Here is a 7,749-nt window from a genome sequence, read left to right as displayed (position 1 = left end):
TGAAAATTAAAATTCAAAAATTTTTTCTAAAGCCTCCAGGGGACTTCGTTTTCGCACGAAAAAATTTTATGTGCCCTTATTGCATCCGGACCCACAATTGTCGTACACTCCAAGTTCTATGTAATAACCGTTTCGGGGGCTACCTCGCACTGGCCTTGTTTCTAAATCACAACCCTCGAAACATAAACAGTCAGGGCCGCTTTAACTGTTTCCGAATAGAATGCATAATATTGCGCAATATACTCGAACGAGTACTGGCGCACTGCGGCCCTTCCGAGGCGAGAGTCGCAACCGTCTCTCGTCATGTCCCCTAAGAAAATGTAAAGGCTAACAGTTCTAGGAATTACAAAACCGAACCAGCTGCTATGGAAAAAATGAACAAATTATTTTTTTTAATCAATCTTTTTCCGATATTTGTATTTGGTGTTAAAAAGATCAAGATGAAGGTTCTTTGTGTGTGACATCTTGCGTTTTTAATACCTCTAAGCAAATTTAAACAGAAATATTAAACTTTTACTCTACTGTGGCCGTGCGGTCGCATAGACCGCGCATGATCTTTCAATTGATATTGCTCACTAATTACGCGGAACTAAAGCTATAAAAATAGTTGCAGTCACGCGGAAGTTTAGGGGGAGAGGGACCTACATATCAGAATCATGGTGCGGTCTGTGAGACCCCACGGCCATGTTCATTGGTTAAATAATTGTCGTAGATATAAACAGATTTATTTTCACTTATTTTCATTAGGAAAAAAAAGAAAATCGATTTTTTTCAATGTTTTAAATTGTTTATTATTTATAAAGATTAATTTATTTTCTTTTATTTGAAAGGCTTTGAAATTGAGTAAAACAGCCCTCAGAAAAACGGCTCCTGGGAAAATTGTCAATCTAGTAGCCAATGATGTCAACAGATTTGATCTCGTGTCGATTTTTATCCATCACATGTGGTCTGCACCTCTTTCGGCTTTAATCATTGCATATCTCCTCTATTCCGAAGCTGGATATGCTGGTCTTATTGGAATCGCAGCCGTCTTTTTGGTCGTTGCCATACAATGTAATTATACCATAATTACTTTTAACAAACTTAATTGCCTCTATTTATCAAATAATTGTCCAGTTACGTATTTCTATTTATTCCTTTAAAATTGCACAATAGGGTGGTCCAAAAATGCGTTATTTTTTTTAGGAAAAAATTATATTTAGAGGTTCCGCGTCCCCCATGAAGTTTAACACGGAGTTCCCATGAGGAGAATATACGTTTTTGTAAATATTATTGAAAATGGACAACATTAGGAGAATCAAGTTGTAACTCATCATTTTCTGCACAATAAGCCATAAAACACGCATCGAAAATTACTTTTTAAATCTCACCCCCATAATATCTTTTAGGGTCCCAAAGGAACCGCATAAGTGAAAAATGAGTTTTCACGAGTTTTGGCACTAATTATCATTTTTATATGCTTTTTTTAGCAAATTATTTTTGATACATCAAATATTTAATTAAAATTAAAAATAGTATTAAAATTTTCACTTAGAGTAAGGTATATACTTGCTTAATTTTATCAAAAATAATTGTTTAAATAAATAATTATTATTTATAACTATCTTCTCCTATATTAATGCAAGATTGATGCGGTTTTTTGGAAATATTCCACTCTTCATCCACTTTTCACTCGAATTTCGGTAAAACTTATTCCATTTAATCAAAAATAATTGTTTGAATAAATTACTATTATTTATAACTATCTGTACCTATATTAAAGCTAGATAATTGCGGTTTTTCTGATTTTCTTTTACTTTTGGTGCACTTTTCACGAGTGTGGTAATAATTAATTCAAGTCAACAAACATATTTGTTAAAAAATTTTTATTATTATTCTTAATAATATTTTCTTTGAATAACAGTATATCGTTGCAGGTTTTTTTTTCTAGAAACTTTAACTTTTTGTCCACTTTTCACTTAGAGTGAGGTAATAATTATACCGTTTTATCAAAAATAATTGTTTGTTTCTTATTAATTATAACTATCATTTCCTGCATTAATTCTAGATAAAGCGGTTTTTTCTTCAATTTTAACTTTTCGTTTATTTTTAACAAGGTAGAGTAATAATTAATTCAAGTTAATAAACAGAATTGTTTTGATCAAGTTATTATTATTTTTAATAATATTTTCTTAGAATAATGTCGGCATGTTGCGGTTTTTTCTGAAATTTTCAGGTTTTTGTCCACTTGACACTGAAACTGAGGTAACAATTATTGAATTTTATGAAAAATAATTATCTAAATAAATTAATATCATTTATAACTTTCTTCTCCTATATTAATGCTAGATAAAATTGTGGTTTCTTTCGAAATTATTAACTTTTCTTCCACTTTTCATTTAATGAGGTAATAATTAATGCAATTCAACAAACTAATTGTTTAAACAAATAATTTCCGTTTATGCCTATCCTCTCTTAGAGTGATGCTAGAAAATTTCGGGGTTTTCTGAAATTTTTAACTTTCCTTTGTCCATTTTTTAAAATAATTTTTTAAACCATCTCTTTATTTATGTGTTTAATATAGTTTAATATTGCCCCGCTTTAACTAAAAAGTTGAAAAGATCGGAAAAACCTGTAACTTTTTAGCTCTATTCTAAGAAAAAATTTCTATAAATTCGAAACAATTTGCATTAAAAAGATACCCAGAAAATCATAATTAGCTCTAAAATTAACGAAACCAAATTTTGCACTCATGGGTATTTTTTGGGATCCTACCAAACAGATTTATGGGAGTGATATTTGGAAAGTATTTTTTTATTCGTATGAGATATCTAATTTTTAAGAGTTTTTTTTGGTTTATAAAACACGATTCACCTATATCGAATTTCCAACAGAATTTGGACCACCCTATTGCACAATTGAGGGCGCAAAATAATTCTTTCTAAAGAATTAATTTAAAGCTTACAATTTTAACTCAATTTTAAGATTTTTTTGAACTCAATTTAAATCAATTTCAAAGAGATTTGTGGGCGCCGATTTTTTTTAATAGTTTATTTAACAACTAAGTTAAACTTAACAATTTTTGTTATAAGTGATCCGATTTTGCAACTACTTATATTTATGTGAAAAATATTTCTTTTTAGTAAATACACTCCTTACAAAGAATATCTAGCTAGTTCTTAAACAATTTTTTTTTATTTACAAATTAATCAATGAAAGCGCTTTTTCAATATTAAAAATACTTGAAGACATTTTATTTTTTTGGGGGGGGGATGACATGAAAACAATGCCTAATTACGATTTGCGAAAATCCTAACTAATTGTTAATTTTATAAAATAATTTAATAAGAAAATTATTAAAATATTAATCAAAAATGTCCTCCCCCGCAACTTTATAGAAATTCGAAAAATAAAATATTTCCTATTTTTAATAAACAGGCAAATATTGCCTAATATGAAAATTTTCTTTTTTTCAAATGAAAAATTTTGAATTGAAGGGATTAATAATAGCATATTTTAGACTGAAATAAAATTTGAATAGGATTTTTAAATGAATAAAATGGTTTAATTATAATCCTCTAGATGATCTTTGTTCCATTTTCAAGTTAGTAGTAATAAAGTTTCTTTAATAAATCATACATTTTTATCAACTTATGGTGAGGAATTTTTCCTAAGTAATTTAAATTTTATTCCACAAGAAAAAAAATTTAGTTTACAAATGCTTTAGCTGAAACAGATTTGTTTACTACATTGTAAATAAAAATAGTGAATCGCTATCGAACAATTGAAAAAAGTTTTATAATATGCTATTAACCGTTGATTACACAAATAAAATCTGCCCGCTGTGCGGGGACATTCTCATGCCGCGATGCGCATCTTTTTTACCAAAAAGATCTCTTTTATATGGCAGTATTTATATGCGTCATCATATTCTGAATTGTCTACTTAATTAAGTATAGTCAAAGATTAAGTTTCTCAAAGCTTGACATTTGTGAACAGGTTTTGTTAAATCTTTTTTCTTTTCTCGTAACTTTCGACGTTTTCCCACACATTTCGATTTATTTATTTTTTGTGAATGTTACTTTTCACGAATAATACAAAAAGTACGCGTCCTATCAAGAAGAGAGTCTTAACGAAATTGTAAATCTTTTTTGGAATAACATTTTTTTTTAATTCACCTTTTTTCATATCCTAGATAGTTTATCCACAAAATGTAATTTTTTATTATTTTTTTCGTGCATTTTTTGGCTTAAAATTTGATTTTCGGTTGATTAAAAAAATTTTGAAATTGCTATAAGTCTTAGAATTTTTATATTATCGAAAAAAGTGATTAGGATAAATTATTTTTTTTAATACTATAAATATCCGTACATAGAATTTTCAAATTCAGAAAAAGTGGTACTTTCTTTCGGGACCTTGAAAAAGTGTGCCAAAGATGGATTTGAACCGTTCATTTTTTCGAGAGTTATCGTGCTTACGGATGGACGGACAGCCGGACGGACAGACAGGCAGAGGCTATCGTAAAAACATGATTTCGGATCCAAGGGGTGTCGAAACGTGGAAATCCGTTAAAAAACTGTGATGTCAAATTTCGGACATTTATAATACTTCCTCAATCATAAATGATGAGAATGTAAAAACAAGTTTAAATGCTGAAAATAGCAAAATAATGCATTTGTTAATTAGGTTTGGTTAAACAATTATCAAATGTTGTACATTCATAGCAAAAAAGCATTGCTAAATAATTGGCTGTTAATTCCGTGAAAAAGTGTTATTTTATTTAATACTACATAAAATGATACAAATTTGTTTAAACAATTAATTTCAAATAGTGATTTGGGTAATTAAGGTAATTTAAGCAATTATTAACTTTTATTTCGTGACCAAATATGATACTTTGGGTTTATTTCCGAGTAATATATGATCGATTCCATAGAAAAAACTTTATTCCATCAAAAATGCCTGATATGGATATTTGTATATAAAAATCGATTTTAAAACAACAAACTATTTGTTAATTTTCAATAATTCAACTAAAAGACTATCTTGTCCATGAATTGTTCAAACTTAGTGCGAATTAAGTGACGAATCTCCGTCAATTGCCATGAAACCATTTTCATTCATTTATTTGTTGATAAAAAATTTCATAAATTGTTGAACATTTGCATTGCTATTCGAAATCTTTTGGATAGTCACTTTCAGTTTTCTAGGTATTTCCGTTTGAATCAATGCATTTTTGTAAAACCGTCATACTTCAAAAGTCAACCATTTTTTTCTATTTTTGTTATCAAATAAACAAAAATTTAAAAATCGGCCATGACAGCTCTATGGGAAATTTAATTTAATTTTTTTCTTCAATTTCATTGAAAAATTTCATTTAAAAAAAGTTAAAATCAGATAATAATTGAGCCGCCGGGTGCATGAACCAGATCGACGCTCGAACATGCGTAAAAGTATTGCTCGAGCGTCTCAAAAAAATAAAATATTCAGAATCGACAAATCAATTTTTTGAAGATGAAGAATTATAGAGAGAAATGAAGTAAAACTTTTGCCTATTAGATTTTTTTGGTCAAACGTTTATTTTTAGTAATAAATGCGAAATATCTATTCAAAGATGATTTCTGATTTAATTAGGTTTTAAAACTTGAATCGTTCTAGTTCGGCTAAATATTATTGACATGAGTTAATATTTAGAGGACTTATTCAAAATACTATAGAGATGGCTATAAATTAATAAAAAGGTTTTGAATCGCTTATTGTTTTTAATATTTAATTTCAAAATAAGGTAAGTCGATAATTGTGTTTTCTTGGTTTCGGCGGTAAAAAGTATCTAGGTAACTTCGAGTTCCAAACAATTTCTAGTAAGTGATTTGTTTAAACATGGTAAATGAAGTTGTTTGTAAAATCTCATATCGATTCGTTAGAAATTGACTGAAATATTCATATTTGGAAAAAGTACTCGACGTCTGCCCGCACTGTTAGCGAATGCGTCGCAAGGACTGTTCCTGTCAGGCAGCCTTCTCCTGCCAGACAGCCCTCTCGAAAATCAGTTTGCGCGGGCAGACGTCTAGGACTTTTTCCAAATATGCATAATTCAGTCAATATCTAACTAATCGTTATGAGATTTTTCAAAAAAATTAATTCAACATTTTTGAACAAATCACTCACTGGAAATTGTTTAAACTTCTTCATGATTTATCAGGCATCGCTATAGTATTTTGAATAAGTCCTATAAATATGAACTGATTTCAGTAATATTTAGCCGTGTTAGAACGATTTAGGTTTTGAAGCTTAATTAAATCAGAGATAAACTTTTATTCGATATTTCGCTTTTATTACAAAAAATAAACGTTAAACAAAAAAATCTGTACAGGAAATTTTTTCCTTTATTCTCTACATTCTACATTTCCAAAAAACATGATTTTTTAATTTTGAAAATTTTCTTTTTTTTTGAGACGCTCGGACAATCCTTTACGCAAGTTCGAGCGTCAGGCTGATTCTTGCACCCGGCGACTCAATTGTCTTCTGAAAAACAATTTGTCCACGGAAGTTTTTTTTTGCCCCACTGTGCGATGGTAAAATGGCCATCGCCCGTCACTGGTAAGGTCCGGCGACAGCTTCTGGCGATACCTCAATTACGTGAGGGGCAGTTCGGTAGTGGGCTCCTCTAAACTTCATAATTTTAAATTCCTAATACAAAGTTTCATTTTCAGCATACACAGGAAAACTGTCGTCAATTTTCAGACTACAGACAGCCATTAAAACCGATGAGAGGGTCAGATTAATGGACGAGATAATCTCAGGAGTTCAGGTAATAAAAATGTACGTGTGGGAAAAACCTTTCTGCGCTTTAGTGGAATCGGCTCGAAGATTAGAATTGAAAATAGTGACGAAAAGCTCCTACATTCGTGGAATTTACATGACATTCAACATTTTCACTACAAGAATGGCTCTTTTTTCCACCTTGGTCGCGATGCTTTTGTACAAAGAACGATTAACGGCGGACAAGGTTTACGTTTTCTCGTCTTACTTTTCCATTCTAGCACATAACATGTCTAGTATGTTTGTTAGAGGTTTTGCCGAAATTGCAGAATGCATGGTGGCTGTTAGAAGACTTCAGTATTTTTTAATGTACGAGGAGTTTCAGGAAATTAATCCCCATTCGAATTCTCAAACCAGCAATCGCATGCCAAATGGTTCAATAAACACAAATATTACAAGAAAGTCGAAAAAACTTGATCTTCCTAATATTGATGATGACATTGATCATCCAGATTCCAGTCAGAGAAGAAAAATGAGTGGGTTGGTGATCCTTGCTAGTGATTTGCTCAAAAATACTGCAAATTGCGTTGAAGGTGAAAATTTTTTTTATAATCAGCAATTCCCCCCCCCCCCCGCTCAAAGTAAATCATCATAGTCTAAAATGTTTCACATTTTTTGTAGTCTTGATATTTAAACTATTTGTCATTAATCTATCATCTTCTCCTTCTTCTCGTTTTTCAAATTTCACCTGACTTAATATGACCGAACGACAAAACCCAAATATTTTTCGTTGAAAATTAATTATTTTAGTCTACACTGAGAGACATTTTGAAAGATTAATTCAGGGAAGCGCGTGATTTTAGAGCTGCAATTTTTACGTGATTTAAAGTCTCGGGCTCTGTGATCTAAAAGCATAGAATTCGAGAACTGAGAACAAAGGGGCGTGGCCTAATATCTGAAACTTCCAGACTTATGCTTTAAAGGCAATGGTTCCGAGATCTTAGTTCT

The 7,749-nt window shown here is 30.5% G+C and overlaps 1 pseudogene; it reads left to right on the top strand.

Moving 5' to 3' along the window:
• Positions 1–7,749, top strand: part of LOC117168049 — a 118,412-nt pseudogene that overhangs the window by 49,237 nt on the left and 61,426 nt on the right.

This window comes from Belonocnema kinseyi, chromosome 2 (genome assembly GCF_010883055.1).
Source record: "Belonocnema kinseyi isolate 2016_QV_RU_SX_M_011 chromosome 2, B_treatae_v1, whole genome shotgun sequence".
NCBI lineage: Eukaryota > Metazoa > Arthropoda > Insecta > Hymenoptera > Cynipidae > Belonocnema > Belonocnema kinseyi.
Note: the sequence above shows the minus strand (reverse complement) of the source record. Positions and strands in the feature narration are given on the sequence as shown.